Source organism: Suncus etruscus, chromosome 14 (genome assembly GCF_024139225.1).
Source record: "Suncus etruscus isolate mSunEtr1 chromosome 14, mSunEtr1.pri.cur, whole genome shotgun sequence".
NCBI lineage: Eukaryota > Metazoa > Chordata > Mammalia > Eulipotyphla > Soricidae > Suncus > Suncus etruscus.
Genome location: NC_064861.1, coordinates 95,694,700 through 95,712,024, shown reverse-complemented (window position 1 = coordinate 95,712,024; position 17,325 = coordinate 95,694,700). Strand labels below are relative to the sequence as shown.

Genomic DNA, 17,325 nt, shown 5'->3' with positions numbered 1-17,325 from the left:
TCAGCTTCCTGCCAGTGATCCTCCCCAAACCAATTGTTTGGGTTGATCCAGGTTCTGTTTTTCTCAGGGTGAAACCTATGACCCTCTGGTGTCAGGGACCTCGGAGGCCCAGGAGTTCCATCTGGATAAAACAGGAAGCTCATCACCATGGGATACTCACCACAGGAACGTAGAACAAAGCCAAGTTCTCTGTCTTTTACATCACTAAACCACATGTAGGGACTTACCACTATATCTCTCAGCCCCGCTTACTGGTCAGAGCACAGTGACCCCCTGGAGCTAGTAGACACAGGTGCGACTCACCTAGGGCCCAAATGCTACCCTCACTTGCCAGCAGAGCGAGAGTTCTACCCTGAAGATTTGAGGGTAACCCTGGAACAGCTGTCTCTTCTTAGAACTCAACAGCAAACCATTCCTCTCAGCACAGCCAAGGTCTGTTGTGACTCTGGGGAGAATGTGACCCTCCATGTGGCATATGGCATGGATTCAAAAGGTTTGTCCTGACTCGAGTGAGAGCACAGACGCCCTAGAGTCTTCACTCCCAATAAGACCCCAGTTTGCAGTGGCAGGTCAAGTTCCAAGGAGCCCATGACCCCCAGCTGCAGGTGGTCATTCTGGTGTTAAGACCTTTACTCACACACATCCCAGGGATGGTATCACTCCAGTGACCCACTACAGCTCCTGGTAGTTCAATCAGGTTTTACAACTTCCTCTGGTTCTTGTTTCTGGGCTCAGAGGGGAGACACATAGAAGTGGGTGGGTGAGGGACCACTGGTTTCTCGGAGCACAGAAACACAATTGGAGAATGGTGTCGATGGGAAAGAAAACAACAGAGTGGAGGCACAGCACTGCCATCTCTTTTCTCTGAAAATATGTCTAGAAAACCTTTCCTGCTGAGCCTGCAGGGACTTTTCATGAGCCCAAGACAGTGATCCTGCAGTGTCACTCTGAGCTCAACTATGACACCTTCGTTCTGTCCAAGGAGGGGAGCCAGGAACTCCTCCAGCACCCTGGCTACCATGCCCAAGCCTAGCACTTTCAGGCTCATTTCACCCTGAGCCTGTGAGAGGCTCCCATGGGGGAGCTTTGGTGACATGAGCTCACCTCCCTATTTCAGAGCCCAGTGATGCCCAGGACATCCTAGTGGCAGGTGAGGACTCATGGCACCCTATGGACATCAACTCTGATCAGGCTCTGTTCGGTGGTGATGAGTCGTTTGAGTGTGGTCTCAAAGGAAGGGGGTACAGAGACCCAAATTTCAAGGCTAGGGAGAGGCTCTGGGACTCAGGTCTGACCTGGGTTTGCTCACCCTTTCTCTCCTAAGACAGCTCAATTACACTCCAGGCCTCTCTGTAGAATTGGACCCCTTGGAGTTCCCAGGAAAGAACATGACCCTGCTGTGTTGGGCAGGAGGCTAGACAGACAATTTCCTGCTGGCCAATGAGGGGACAGCCAACATCCCACTGTGCATCAAAGTGAAAAAAAAAGGTGAACTAGTAAAGGCCCAATTGTCCTTCTGCCCAGTAACCTCAACCTACATGTACTACTGCTCCTGAGCATCAGCCCCAAGCATATGGCACACCCAATTATGCCTCTGCAGATTCAGTTGTTTGGTGAGAACCACTGCAGCCCCTACTGCCTTGGTCATATCAGGGCCTTGTCTTCACATTATGGACTGTAATAGGCGAGTTATGCAGATCTAGAGAAGTGGGACTGACTCTTGAGAGAGAAGAGATGCTGGAACTGTTTCTGACTGGCCCATTTCTCATTTATCCAGGCATGGTGTGTGGACAGCTGACTTGACCTTGTCACAGTGTCACTGCTGTCACCAATGTGGGAACTTTAGGACTCCGCAGAGACACCAACTCTATTAATGGGACATAGATAAAGTCTTTGGGGGCCTTGTGGGGCTTCCTGTGCTCTGAGGAATGGATAGTGTATAAGGCTCAGTAATGGCTGAGTTCTGACCTCCAAAGCAGGGTCAAAACTCACTGGGCCAGCACAGGATACACAAAGCCCATAAAGAGTGATCCTGAGCACAGAATCAGGAGTAAGTTTTGAAAGGCAACAGTGTGCCCTAGAAAACCAAGCATACTAACAAAACCAAAAAAATCATCGAGGATGCAGCAGGTAGAATAATTTTCTTGCCAAGATCTCCAATTCCAGAGGTCTGACTGAGATAACCACAACTGAACAGGTCTTCCAGAAGCATAACGAAAGACTCTATCCCAGGCTCCATCCTAGGAGCAACATAATGACCAAGACCACCAACTACAGAAGATAGATTAAAACGACACCGAAGAAGCAGAACTACTAGAACCACATAGAAAGACTTCATCATAAGCTCCATCCCTTGAGCTCTACAGACACCAAGATCTCTAGATGCAGAGGTCCAATTTTACCATCCATGACAAAGCAGAAGTCTTCTATAAACCAAAAAAGCACCAAGGGATGAGTAAATGATCATGCAAGGAGTCTATAGTTAATCCCATGACCGTATACTTCAGGGGTGGAAAAACCTTGTGTCTCCTACCAGTGGTTGGCAACCTTTTTTTTCAACTGAGCCAAACCTCAGCAAAACCACGATTGAAATTTATTTTGAGAGCCACATTTTTTTTCTTTTTGTTTTTCGTGTCACACCCACAGCACTCAGGGTTACTCCTGGCTCTATGCTCAGAAATCGCTCCTGGCAGGCTCAGGGGACCATACAAGATGCTGGGATTTGAACGACCGACCTTCTGCATGAGAGGCAAACGCATTACACCCATGCTATCTCTCCGGCCCTGAGAGCCACATTTTTTCCGTTTATATATTTTTTATTTAAACAACTTGATTACATACATGATTGTGTTTAGGTTTCAGCAATATAAAGAACACCACCGATCACCAGTGCAACATTCCCATCTCCAATGTCCCAAAACCCCTCCTCCCCACCCTACCCCCACTGTACTCTAGACAGGCTTTCTATTTCCCTCATACATTCTCAATGTTAGGATAGTTTACAATGTAGTAATTTCTTTAACTAAACTCATTCCTGTTTGTGGTGAGCTTCATGAGATGGGCTGTAACTTCCAGCCCTCCTCTCTTTTGTGTCAGAAAATAATTGCAAGAATGTCTTTCATTTTTCTTAAAACCCATAAATGAATAAGACGATTCTGCATCTTTCTCTCTCACTCTGACTTATTTCACTCAGCATAATAGATTCCATGTACATCCATGTATAGGAAAATTTCATGACTTCATCTCTCCTGACAGCTGCATAATAATCCATTCTGTATATGTACCACAGTTTCTTTAGCCATTTGTCTGTTGAAGGGTATCTTGGCTGTTTTCAGACTCTTGCTGTGGTAAATAGTGCTGCAATGAATATAGGTGTAAGGAAGGGGTTTTTGTATTGTATTTTTGTGTTCTTAGGGTATATTTCTAGGAGTGGTATAGCTGGAATGTATGGGAGCTCGATTTCCATTTTTTGGAGGAATCTCCATATTGCTTTCCATAAAGGTGGAACTAGACGGCATTCCCACCAGCAGTGGATAAGAGTTCCTTTCTCTCCACATCCCCACCAACACTGCTTGTTCTCATTTTTTGTGACGTGTGCCAATCTCTGGGATGTGAGGTGGTACTTCATAGTTGTTTTGATTTGCATCTCCCTGATGATTAGTGATGTGGAGCACTTTCTTATGTGTCTTTTGGCCATTTGTATTTCTTCTTTGTCAAAGTGTCTGTCCATTTCTTCTCCCCATTTTTTAATGGGATTAGATATTTTTTCTAGTAAAGTTCTGTCAGTGCCTTGTATATTTTGGAGATTAGCCCCTTATCTGATGGGTATTGGGTGAATAGTATCTCCCACTCACTGGGGGGCTCTTGTATCCTGGGCACTATTTCTTTCGAGGTGCAGAAGCTTCTCAGCTTAATATATTCCCATCTGTTAATCTCTGCTTTCACTTGCTTGGAGAGTGCAGTTTCCTCCTTGAAGATGCCTGTAATGTCCTGGAGTGTCTTGCCTATGTGCTTTTCTATATATCTTATGGTTTGGGGGCTGATATCGAGGTCTTTAATTCATTTGGATTTAACCTTCGTACATGATGTTAGCTGGGGGGTCTAAGTTCAATTTTTTGCAAGGGGCTATCCAATTGTGCCAACACCACTTGTTGAAGAGGCTTTCCCTGCTCCATTTAGAATTTCTTGCTCCTTTATCAAAAATTAGGTGACTGTATGTCTGGGGAACATTTTCTGAGTATTCAAGACTATTCCACTGATCTGAGGGCCTGTCCTTATTCCAAAACCATGCTGTTTTGATAACTATTGCTTTGTAGTACAGTTTAAAGTTGGGGAAACTAATTCCTCCCATATTCTTTTTCCCAATGATTCCGTTAGCTATTCTAGGGTGTTTATTGTTTCAAATGAATTTTAAAAGTGCCTGATCTACTTCTTTGAAGAATGTCATGGTTATCTTTAGAGGGATAGCATTAAATCTGTATAATGCCTTGGGGAGTATTGCCATTTTGATGATGTTAATCCTGCCAATCCATGAGCAGGGTATGCGTTTCCATTTCCATGTGTCCTCTCTTATTTCTTGGAGCAAAGTTTTATAGTTTTCTTTGTGTAGGTCCTTCACATTTTTAGTCAAGTTGATTCCAAGATATTTGAGTTTGTGTGGCACTATTGTGAATGGGGTTGTTTTCTTAATGTTCATTGCATCCTTATTACTATTGGTGTATAGAAAGGCCATTGATTTTTGTGTGTTAATTTTGTAGCCTGCCACCTTGCTATATGAGTCTATTGTTTCTAGACGCTTTTTGGTAGAGTCTTTGGGGTTTTCTAAGTAGAGTATCATGTCATCTGCAAACAGTGAGAGCTTGACTTCTTCCTTTCCTATCTGGATTCCCTTGATATCTTTTTCTTGCCTAATCGCTATAGCAAGTACTTCCAGCACTATGTTGAATAGGAGTGGTGAGAGAGGACAGCCTTGTCTTGTGCCAGAATTTAGAGGAAAGGCTTTCAGTTTTTCTCCATTGAGGATAATATTTGCCACTGGCTTGTGGTAGATGGCCTTAACTATATTGAGAAATGTTCCTTCCATTCCCATCTTGCTGAGAGTTTTGATCAAGAATGGGTGTTGGACCTTATCAAATGCTTTCTCTGCATCTATTGATATGATCATGTGGTTTTTATTTTTCTTGTTATTGATGTTGTGTATTATGTTTATAGATTTATGGATGTTAAACCATCCTTGCATTCCTGGGATGAAACCTACTTGATCGTAGTGGATGATCTTCTTAATGAGGTATTGAATCCTATTTGTCAGGATTTTGTTGAGGATCTTTGCATCTGCATTCATCAGCGATATTGGTCTGTAATTTTCTTTTTTTGTAGCATCTCTGTCTGGTTTAGGTATCAAGGTGATGTTGGATTCATAAAAGCTATTTGGAAGTGTTTCCGTTTGTTCAATTTCATGAGAGAGTCTTGCCAGGATTGGTAGTAGTTCCTCTTGGAAAGTTTGAAAGAATTCATTAGTGAATCCATCTGGGCCTGGGCTTTTGTTTTTCGGCAGACATTTGATTACCGTTTCAATTTCATCAGTGGTGATGTGGGTGTTTAGATATGCTACATCCTCTTCCTTCAACCGTGGAAGATTATAAGAGTCCAAGAATTTATCCATTTCTTCCAGGTTCTCATTTTTAGTGGCGTAGAGTTTCTCAAAATAGTTTCTGATTACTCTTTGAATCTCTGTCATATCAGTAGTGATCTCTCCTTTTTCATTCCTAATACGAGTTATCAAGTTTCTCTCTCTCTTTCTTTGTTAGGTTTGCCAGTGGTCTATCAATATTGTTTATTTTTTTCAAAGAACCAACTTCTGCTTTCGTTGATCTTTTAGATTGTTTTTTGGGTTTCCACTTCATTGATTTCTGCTCTCAGCTTTGTTATTTCCTTCTGTCTTCCTATTTTTGGGTCCTTTTGTTGAGAACTTTCTAGGTCTATTAGCTCTGTCATTAAGCTACTCAGGTAAGCTCCTTCTTCCTTCTTGATGTGTGCTTGCAAAGCTATAAATTTTCCTCTCAGTACTGCTTTTGCTGTGTCCCATAAGTTCTGATAGTTTGTGTCTTTATTGTCATTTGTTTTCAGGAACCTTTTTATTTTCTCCTTGATTTTATCTCGGACCCACTGGTTATTGAGTATGAGGCTGTTTAACTTCTAGGTGTTAAAGTTTTTCTTCTGAGTCCCTTTGGAATTCACAAATAATTTCAGAACCTTGTGGTCAGCGAAGGTAGTCTGCAAAATTTCTATTCTCTTGATATTTTGGAGGTATGTTTTATGTGCCAGCATGTAGTCTATCCTTGAGAATGTTCCATGTACATTGGAGAAGAATGTGTATTCAGGTTTCTGTGGATGGAGTGTCTTATATATATCCACTAGGCCTCTTTCTTCCATTTCTCTCCTCAGGTCTAGTATATTCTTGTTGGGTTTCAGTCTGGTTGACCTATCCAGTGTTGACAAAGCCACGTTGAGGTCCCCCACAATTATTGTGTTGTTATTGATATTATTTTTCAGATTTGTCAACAGTTGTATTAAATATTTTGCTGGCCCATCATTCGGTGCATATATGTTTAGGAGAGTTATTTCTTCCCGCTCTACCTACACCTTGATTAATATAAAATGTCCATCTTTGTCCCTTACCACCTTCCTGAGTATAAAGTTTGCATCGTCTGATATTAGTATGGCCACTCCAGCTTTTTTATGGGTGTTGTTTGCTTGGATAATTTTTCTCCAGCCTTTTATTTTGAGTCTATGTTTGTTCTGACTATTCAGGTGCGTTTCTTGTAGGCAGCAGAAGGTTGGATTGAGTTTTTTGATCCATTTAGCCACTCTGTGTCTCTTGACTGGTGCATTTAGTCCATTGACATTGAGAGAAAGAATTGTCCTGGGATTTAATGCCATCTTTATATCAAAATTTGGTGTGTCTTTTGGTTAGTCTTGTCTTAAATTAGGTCTTTCAGTTTTTCTCTTAAGACTGGTTTTGTGTCTGTAAAGTTTCTGAGCTGTTTTTTGTCTGTGAAACCATGTATTCTTCCATCAAACCGGAAAGTGAGTTTTGCTGGGTATAGTATTCTGGGTGAAGCATTCATTTCATTCAGTCTTGTCACAATATCCCACCACTGCTTTCTGGCATTGAGTGTTTCTGGTGACAGGTCTGCTGTAAATCTCAAGGATGCTTGCTTGAACGTAATTTCCCCTTTTGATCTTGCTGTTTTCAGAATTCTGTCTCTATCAGTGGGATTCATCATTGTGGCTAGGATGTGTCTTGGGGTGGTTTTATGGGGTCTCTTTTGGTTGGTACTCTTCAAGCATGCAGGATTTGATCACATATATTCTTTAGCTCTGGAAGTTTCTCTTTAATGATGTTCTTGACTGTTGATTCTTCCTGGAAATTTTCTTCCTGGGTCTCTGGGACTCCAATGATTCTTAAGTTGTTTCTGTTGATCTTATCATAGACTTCTATTTTCATCTGTTCCCATTCTTTGACTAATTTTTCCGTTGTCTGCTCATTTGCTTTAAGTTTTTTTTTCCAGTCTCTCCTGCTGTATGGAATTGTTATGTATCTCATCTTCCACAGCACCAAGTCTATTCTCAGCTTCTGATACCCTGTCCCAGAGCTTATCCATTTAGTCATTCACTTCGTTTACTGACTTTTTCAGGCCTGTTAGTTGACATGTTATTTCAGTTTGGAGTTTTGTGATTTCTGTCTTCATATTTTCTTGGTTCTTATTAGTGTTCTGTTCAACTCTATCCATGGTTTCTTTGAGTTCTTTGAGCATCTTCCATATTGCTAGTCTAAAGTTCTTATCTGAGAGGTTGATTAGTTTGTTGGTCATTATCTGGTCATCAGAATTGTCATCTTCATTCTCTATGTCTGATGCTGGCCTGTGTTGTTTCCCCATTGTCAGACTTGTATTGTGGGTTTTTCTACGTGTTGTGGTGGTATTCATTGGCTATATGATGCAGGCAGCACACTCCTCTGGCTCCTCCCTTTCTGGATGGGCTGACTTGCCTCTAAGGGAGGGGAGTCCTCCGTGGATGAAGCCTCACACTGGATCAAATCTTAGGCCCAAGCACGCAACAGAGAAAACAGTCTGGAGAGAAATGCTTGCTTCTGTGATATAGCACAGTTCTTAGTGTGATTTTTTCTTCTTGTTGCGATGGTGTTCTTTTCTTAGAAAGAGTGCACAGCCGTGTAGCGAAGCGAAGCGGCCGTGCTCTGCTGGAGCCTCTTTTCGCCCCACTCCCAAGAGTTTCACGCAAGAGGACAGTAGACAGACATACACAGGTAGCACTCACAGTTTTTCACAGTTAGGCCCCACTGGGCAGGCGTAGTTTCGTGGATTTTCCCCGCCTGATGTCCCAAACAGGGGACCCGCGAAGGAAAGCTACTTAACCTTTGCTCTCTCTGGCCCAACTGAAAGTTTTCCTAAACAGCATCACATTAGCAAGTCTGGAAAATGCACTGGAAGGTTTCAGCATATGGGAGTCGAGGTTGTCTATTATTCATCTAATTTTTTCTCCAGGTGGATGTAAACAATGAAGAACCCCAAGGAGTGAACATTGCAAGGCTCAGGCAGCAAGTAAGCACTTCTCTATCAGGCTAGTGGTTGGCACAAGACTAACAGATGGGTAGAAGGGCTGACACAAAAGATAAACCAATGGTTAGAGACTTCCGATGTTGTCCCATGTCAGCTACATACCCCTACCCCTTCTTCTGTTCCAGGCTGCACCCAAAGACCCTCAGGATGTGACCTATGCCCAGTTGAACCACATTGACCTCAGAAGGCAGCCAACAGCTGCTTCCTCACCAGAAGAGCTCCCCGAAAACCATAGTGTCTGCGCATCTCTGGCCTTTCACTAGCACAGGACCAGAGGGGCCTGGGGAGCGAAAGCTTATGGATCTTCACACTGCTTAGGTGGCAAAGGCAAGGCCATGACCGGACAAACACCCCCAAAACTGAGAACTGTATCTTCAGATATAGGGGGGTGCTACTACACTAAAACTGATTCCACAGCCGGCTAACAAATTGCAGACTCTTTGGTATTTGGTAACTGAATCCAACTGCAGATTTCACAGCTAACTCTGAGGGCCATAGGAAGCTGCCATCAAGACCTTCTCATGGGGTTGTCAGCAAGGCTTGCTCCAACCCCAGAAAAGATCTAAAATTTGAAGTGTTCAAGCTGAGAGTCGAGAGCTCTCACTTCTGGCCACAATAAGAGAGGCTGTAGGCTCTGAGGTTTCCCAAACCACTTCCTCTTCTGCCTGACATGGTTTCTTATCAGAGAAAAGGAAGAAGCCCCCCCCCTTAATCCTGAGTATCTTAAAAAAAAAAACCCAAAGCACAGATTGGTCCTTGTAGCCATATTTGACAATATACTGAGGGTGTAGTCAACACTCAGGCTTGAAGAAAGTAGTATTGACCCATACCACCACAGTGCAATACGTTGGCTCTGCTGACCCCAATCTCAGTCCTGGGCCCTAATCCACCTGCCTTTAACACTAATCCATAATGTAAACTAAATTGACGCCACTCCTTGTGCTTCAAGATTTGCTAACACACAATTAAAATCATTTTACCAGAAGGGTGAAAGGATATCATCTCTGTGGTATGCTCCCAACTCTTCCCCCATCTCACCTTTCCTTCCACAAGAAAATATGCCCTCTCTTCCCTATGCCTCAAAATGACCCTCCTTTCGACTGGCATGGTCCAGATGCTTGTGCCTTCCTGTGGCAGTGAAGCAGGGAGTGTGGTTCTGTGCCAGCAGCGAAAATGAACATCAGGAGACACAATTCAAAAGTATTCATCTGTTTTATTTTGGGGGTGAAAAACTAGACATCCCCACAGGTCAGGAAGCTGGAGCACGGGGGCTTAATCCTCCTCCTCTTCATCGCCAACTCCAGCCCCTCCCTGGCCCTTCTTGGCATTCTTCCTCTTCATGCGGTGCAGCCGTCCACCCCCGTATGGGGAGTGGAGCGAGAAGTCGATGTGCTTCTGAGAGTCCAAGTGGACAATGAAGGAGGAAATGTTCACCATCTGCTTGCAGACCCTGGGGGGACAGCAGGGAAGAGATGAGGATCCCACAAGGCCCCACTCACTTTATTCTCTGCTGTTGCTGCCTGAAAGGCTTGAGGGCATGAGAAGGGAAGGACAGGGGCCAGTGATAGTGCAGGGGGAAGGGTAAGGCGTTTGCCATGCACTCAGCCAACCCAGGTTCGATCCCCAGGATCCCATATAGTCCCACTGAGCCAGCCAAGAGTAATTTCTAAGTGCAGAACCATGAGTAACACTGAGTTCCACACTAGTGGCCCAAAAAGACTTCAAAAGGGGAGGACAGACAGAATTAAAACCAAGTGTTGTGCTGGCCATGAAACTTTGGAGGCCATGAAACTTTGGAGGCCATATTTTTTTTTATTCTGACAACCTAGAATGACATACAGGTCCATCGTTCCAGAAGTAGCAACTGAGATCAAGCTGGCCCAAATAAGCTCAACATTGGCTCAAGACTGCCTGCACATTAATTCCCAGTATTGGTGAAGGGCAAAGGCAGGAACTCAGTTTGCAGTGCTCCACTCACTACTGCAGCTTTGAATATCAGGGCCCAGTTCACAGGAAAGGCCCAATGGCAACCATGACCCACTTGGCTGAGACCGCAGCACAGCAGCAGAGCGAATGGGACCTGGTGTTCAATGGGTGACAAGAGGTCTACACATCACCAGCAGGACCCACGCAGAGCCACAGTCCCCATAATGGAAGGAAGGTCCCCACTAACTAAAACTAGCACATCGAGAGCGATTTACCTGTCCCACTACCCACATGCCAGCAGGAGCTTTTGTAAGGTGTAGGGCTCAGGCCGAATTGACCCTTGCACTGGGCTACAGGGGATTGTGGGTGTGATGGTGCCCCAACTCTCCACAGCAGCTTAATCAGTTAACCTGCACTCTCAAGAGCTCAAACCTTTCACCTCCAAGGGCTGCGTGAAAAAGAAGTTGCTTAGTGAGGCTGGGCTCTGAGCGGGCATGGCTGGGGAAGCTGAAAGAAGCCAAGGACAGGACCAGTACCTGATGTGGCACTGGCGAATGAGAACATGAGCATGGTGGGTGGACTTGGCCAGGCCCAGCTTGAAGATCTATATCTGCAGGCGCCATTCCAGGAAATCCTCAATCTTGAGGACCAAAATGTAATCCAGCTTCATCTTGCCCTCGTCCAGCATGCTGATACAAACCAGCTGCTGCAGCAGGGTGTTCCCTGCAAAGAGGAGCACTGGCCTAACACTCTGCCCTCAGCCACAAATCAAGTTGTGGGACCCATTAGGCTAAACCAGTATTGAGAGCCAGGGCCATAGTGCACTAGGTAGGGCACTTGGAGTGCATGCAGCAGACCTGGGATTGTGCAGACCATTTGAGGAGCCCTGGGTAAACCAAGTATGAGACCTGCCAGGTATGGCCCAAACCCCTCCCATGCACTAAAAAGCTCAAATCTAAAGATTTCAGAAATAGCCAAGCAGGGAGGTTGCCTGCTTTGTATGTGGCCAACTCAGGTTCAATAGCTGGCATTCCACATGATTCCGAGAGTCCACCAGGAATGGTCTCCACACCAAATAAACACCAAAATAAAATGAAGAGATCTGAAACAATTTTCAATTTAGTGATACGTTAACTGATCTAGATATTAAAGGACAGACTTGCTGGCTGTCATTTTGTATTGTGTACTCAGAGTGTAGTTGATTTTAAATGTTTGACATTGGAGTTAAAGTGAAGTGATAGCACTAAGTATGATACTTGCTTTACCCAAATACCAAATACCAAATCTGCTATAGGTAATCTTTTATTACTCCTCTCCCCAAATTTTCTGTTTTGCTCACCTTGAGAGTCAGACCTGCCCACATCTGGGAGATTTACATAGAAGGAGATTCAGAAAAAAGATTGAGAGATGATTCAGCAAGAGAGGTGACTGGTAGAGACAAATTTTTATGCAGGGCTACTTATGGAACTGGCTTAAAATGTTCCAAAAGCTTAGGAGTCACACATGGTGGTTGTCAAGGCCTTAAAAAAGTTGATGTCTCCTGGAACCTGACTGCCTATGAATCATTTCCTCGATATCTTCTGAGACTGCCGGCTGGAGGGGCCTTAAGGCATGTGGCTGGGACAGCAGAGAAAGACATCACCATCCATCCATCTCACCATCCTCCACTACCATCAAGTATTTTATAATTAATATTTTTTAAAAAATATGAAATGCTTCATGAATTTGCATGTCATCCTTGCGAAGGGGCCATGCTAATCTTCTCTGTATCGTTCCAATTTTAGTATATGTGCTGCCAAAGCAAGCACATATAATTAATATTTAATTCAACATTTTGGTGCCCAAACATTTACTTGAATCCTGGACCGAGAGGAATGCAATGATGGTGAGATTCCTTATCTTGTGTTTTATTTTGGCTCTTTTGAGCTGGAGTGATTCCAAAAGCCTGTTCCACCACATGGAACCTTTCCTAAACATGGCAGAGTCCCATTCTGGTGTCAGAAGGGCCAGTGAAGGAGGGAAGGTGAAAGCTTGGATTACTCTCATTTGAGGTCCAGAACTGAGATTTTTCTGCAAAAAGTCCTTTTTCCAAGGATTGGCCTTCTCAGAGATTGATGGAGAGCCATGATTAGAAAAGGAACAGGAAAAAGTCTTCATTAAAAAGGACTGATTTCTCTGGGTTAAAATCTCAGCCTGGGGGCCGGAGAGATAGCATGGAGGGTAAGGAGTTTGCCTTTCATGCAGAAGGTCATCGGTTGGAATCCCGGCGTCCCATATGGTCCCCCGAGCCTGCCAGGAGCGATTTCTGAGCGTAGAGCCAGGAGTAACCCCTGAGCGGTGCCGGGTGTGACCCAAAAACCAAAAAAAAAAAAAAAAAAATCTCAGCCTGGACACTGATTTGAATTTGAAACTTCGGACTTTGGACTCAGATGAACTTAGTTGCTTTCAGCCTGGGCAGCAGCATCGGCAAGCTGCAGCTGCAGAGAAACTCCAGACCAGGCAAGTGGTACCGTGCAGCTCCTGCCTGAACCCATCTGCAGGACCCAGAAATCAATGGAAGTAAAACCTCCCAAGTGAACAGCCTGGAATAAGCCCAGAATCTGGACAATTGATGTTAAGTGATAGGATAAATTGGGGGAGTCCACAGTGTATTTACGTTTGGACAATTTGTGGTGGGATAGAAAATTTAAAAAGGAGATAAAGAACAGTGAAGCTCAACTGAAATTTTGATTTAAAACCACTGCATTAACTTTGCTTCAGGTGTATATCTTGATCTAAGTCATTGTCTTATTAATTTACATGTGCTTTATCGTTTTCCATAATTCTTTCTGTAGCAAGTCAGCCCCTGAAGAGGTTGACTGATGGTGGGATGGAGAATGAGGCCTTTTTCTTCCAGCTCGGAGCACGCGTCTGCCACCCTGTCTAGCCCACGATTCTGAGGTGAAACGGCAGGTAAACAGCTCGCAGACAGTCAGGCTCATGGAGATATTTGCTTTATTCGGATGGACAAAACTGAAGTCCAAAGACTCAGATTCAGTTCCAGCCAGCCAAAAGCCCCGGCCTTCCACAGACCTCTCTTTTTATACTCCAGAGTCAGGTACCACCCAATGGTGGGATCAGATACCAACCAATGGTGAAAGCAGAATCAGGTCCTACCCTAGGGTGGGGGCAGAATGCCAGGTCACACCCTAGGGTAGGGCACAATCACCAATCAGTTTAGGGTGAGTAACATAGTAATCCCCCAAAATATTTACATACACAACAGTTTCCAATTGCATGATGTTTTATTGTGTGCTTTAATGTAGTAGCCTGTTTTCAAAATTTGCAAAAGAAAGTTGTTTTTGGAAAAGGGTGATATGTTAATTTTCAGATTTTGTGATTTGTATTTTGTAATTTTGAGATTTTGTGAATATTATTTGGGAATATTAAGGTTCCTGCTTTTGGTCAAAGGCAGAAGCCAAGTAAACAAAGGATAACCTATGCTCTTTGTGTTTTTTAAAGAGAGGGGCAGATGTTACTCCCCTCTCCCAATGTCCTGTTTTGCTCACCTTGAGGGGCAGAACTGCCCCACATCTGGGAAGGTTTTTGGCTTCCTGTTTTTCTCACCAGGAGGATAGAGGGAGATTCAGAAGGGGGATTGAGAGAGGATTCAGCAAGAGAGGTGGCTGGTAGAGACAGATTTCAATGCAGGGCTACTTATGGAGCTGGCTTAAAAGCTTTAAAAGATTTAGGAGACACACATGGTGGTTAGGGCCATAATAAATTGATGTCTCCTGAAACCTGACTGCCTGTGAATCACTTCCTCGCTGCCACCCTGAGGCCCCCAGTTGAAGGGGGTTGCAGGTGTGTGGACTGGGCCGGCAGAGAAAGACCTCACCCTCCATCCATCTCACCATCATCCAGACCCATCCAGGACTCAATAGTTAATATATTTTTCAACGAACCTTGAGCAGAGCCAGAAGCACAGCTCCTGCTCATGCCCCCACCAAAAAAAGGTATTTTGGTGTTACTATTGTTTTGAGAGTAAGTGTTGAATTAATCTTTGTTCAAATTAACGTCTTCCAATCATTGACAAAGAACAGATTGCAATTACTTTTGAAATAAATGTTCTCTTGGTTGTTTGTAGAAAACACACTAAATTAAGCCATAGGAAGTCCCTTTATTTGGATTCTTCTCAGATATTTTGTAGTTTAAAAAAGTCAAAATTTTAATCTGTATAAAACATTAAGAAAAAGACATTCTAAGAAAGCAACCTCCAGGTATCTTAATCTGTAATGAAACCCTTCCCCATTGCAGAAAATGAAACTTACATTGCTCGGTGCAGGCAAATCTTTAATTTAGATTCAAGGAACCTTCCAAGGAGCTTGAATTCAACTGTAGGAAAGGCCAGATGGAAACAGCCAATCGATAAGAGCCAGTACCAGTACAGAGCTTCAGACTCACCTTCCAGTTTCAGGTTAATTGGCTTCATTTACTAGAACGCCTCCAACCGGGTTAGAGCTACAGCTGTCAACTTCCACTTCTTTCTGGGAAGCAAGATCCTGGACACTCATCTCAGTCTTGGCCTGGCCTGGCATCACTGCCACCTGACTGCCATCTGGCCACACTTGAATTTCACTGTTTCCCTTGATGAATAAAAATTCCTTCTCCTGATTTTAATGGATTAGAACTCCAGTCTTTGTTTATCCTCAAGTATATTGTGTATATATTTGTTCTGGAGCCCCCCCCCCCATCAAGACTTCATCTAAAAACCTCCCCTGAGGGGCTGGAGTGACAGCATAGCAGTAGGGCTTTTGCATTGCACAGGACTCCCAGCATCCTATATGGTCCTTTGAGCCTGTCAGGAGCGATTTCTGAACACAGAGCCAGGAGTAAGCCCTGAGCAGCGCTGGGTGTGGGCTCCCCCAAAAAATTTCCACTGAGGGGCTGGAGTTTTAGCACAGTGATAGGGCACAGCTAACCCAGGATGGATGTGGGGTTCGATCCCCAGCATCCCATATGTTCCCCCAAGCCTGTCAGGAGAATTTCTGAGCGTAGAGCCAGGAGAAACCTCAGAACACCACAGTGTGTGACCATCCCCCCAAATACATCTAAAAACCTCTGCTGGAATGCCCCAGATCACCCCCGTTTTAAGACAACTGCACACTTTGCTATACTTGGTAGACCCAGCAGACATTCCAGAAATCATACAACATTGCTAGCGTTAGCACAAACTGTGCTAGTCCCTAGTGACTGGTTCGACTATTTAACTGTGTTCTCCTCCAAGCCAGCAGTCAACTTTAGTTCTATGTCCTGAGTAAGGAAAATCAACACACATAAGGGGTAAAGCAATCTGGCACTTTCTCAACCCCATGATCTCTTTTAATAATGGCAAATTAGGGGCCAGAGCGATAGAGCAGCCATCAGACATTTGCCTTGCACGTGGCTGACCCAGGAGGGGCCTGGGTTCAATACCCAGCATCCCAGATAGTCCCCTGAGCCTGGAGTAATTTCTGAGCGTAGATCCAGGAGTAACTGGGTGCAGCCCAAAACCCAATAATAATAATAATCATAATGGCAAATTAGAAGGCGACCCCTCACTGCCATGTACATCAACCACCTAGGACTCTAGGAAACCTCCCAGGAGGGAGAAAAATGGTCCTCCTCTCCATCATCTACCTTCGAAGAGACGCCACAGATCCTACTCGTCCAGCATTTGCAACTCCCAGGAGGCCTTGTGGATCTTTGCCAAAGTGAACTTGACCCTTCAGACCTCACCCTTGTTGTGAAGCCCATATTTGCCTGCAAAGGATGAGAAAAAGTGTAAGGGGCAACAGGCTTGGGGTCTACACAAACATGGGGGGCTTCAGCTTACTGAGAGCCTAAGGCAAATTGAAAATAGCCGAGAAAACCTGACCTTACCACCACATGGATGGACCAGCCCCTCCCTGGGCCACTCAATGATCAGCTTCAACTCCTGGTTGAGGCGAGATTTCTCAAAAGGCCTCCGCGGGGTCGCGTAAGTCTTGCGACAGACCCAGCTGCAGGCCACAGGCATGTTGACACTGCTGGTCTGACTGTTGAGAAAGCCTCTAGCCGGCAACATCCCTAAAACCTCGGCCAGATCTGCCCAATTACTAGCCAGTCCGCCATTTCCCTCCTGTATCCACTTTAGTCTCTGTTTTGTTGACATACATGGAGACATTTTCTCAAGTCCCATAGGAGGAAGTGCACCCCGGTTATGAAACTCTCTCATTGAACAGGACAGCGAGGCCCAAGGTGGGTTTACGAGGAAGACATGGGCCTACACAGGCTCATGTGCTAGTATTTTCTGTGTACAATCTGGCTCTCATGAACTTTTACTTCTCCACAATATGCAGCAGATTGCAGTCAAACTCAATTGGTCTTCAAGAGAGCAAGCGGAGTTCTCTCTCTCTCAATATATATATCAATATATCAATATATATATATATATATATATATATATATATATACATATATATCCTGAGCTTTGCGTTCAGGAATTGCTCCTGGCAGGCACGGGTCACCATAATGGATGCTGCGATTCAAACTATTGTTTGTCTTGAATCAGCTGCACGCAAGGCAAACATCCTACGCCATGCTATCCTTCCAGCTGTCAAATGGGGTTCTCTCTCATATTGGTATTCTTTGCATGGTCAGCTGTTCTGAAATCCAAACTCTCTGTTCCAACCCTGAACACTAACGAGATGGGTTTCAACCAGAAGGCACTCTGCAAAATAATTAAATGCACACTTAAAGG

General features: G+C 44.4%; 1 non-coding gene and 1 pseudogene across 1 annotated transcript; both read right to left on the bottom strand.

The window, feature by feature from the left end:
- Positions 1 to 9,882: 9,882 nt before the first annotated feature.
- LOC126028062 (40S ribosomal protein S9-like) lies at positions 9,883 to 16,602 on the bottom strand (annotated as a pseudogene).
- Positions 12,267 to 12,373, bottom strand: LOC126029021 (U6 spliceosomal RNA). The gene has a single exon (XR_007502682.1). It is a non-coding gene; the product is annotated as a U6 spliceosomal RNA (small nuclear RNA).
- Positions 16,603 to 17,325: the final 723 nt, after the last annotated feature.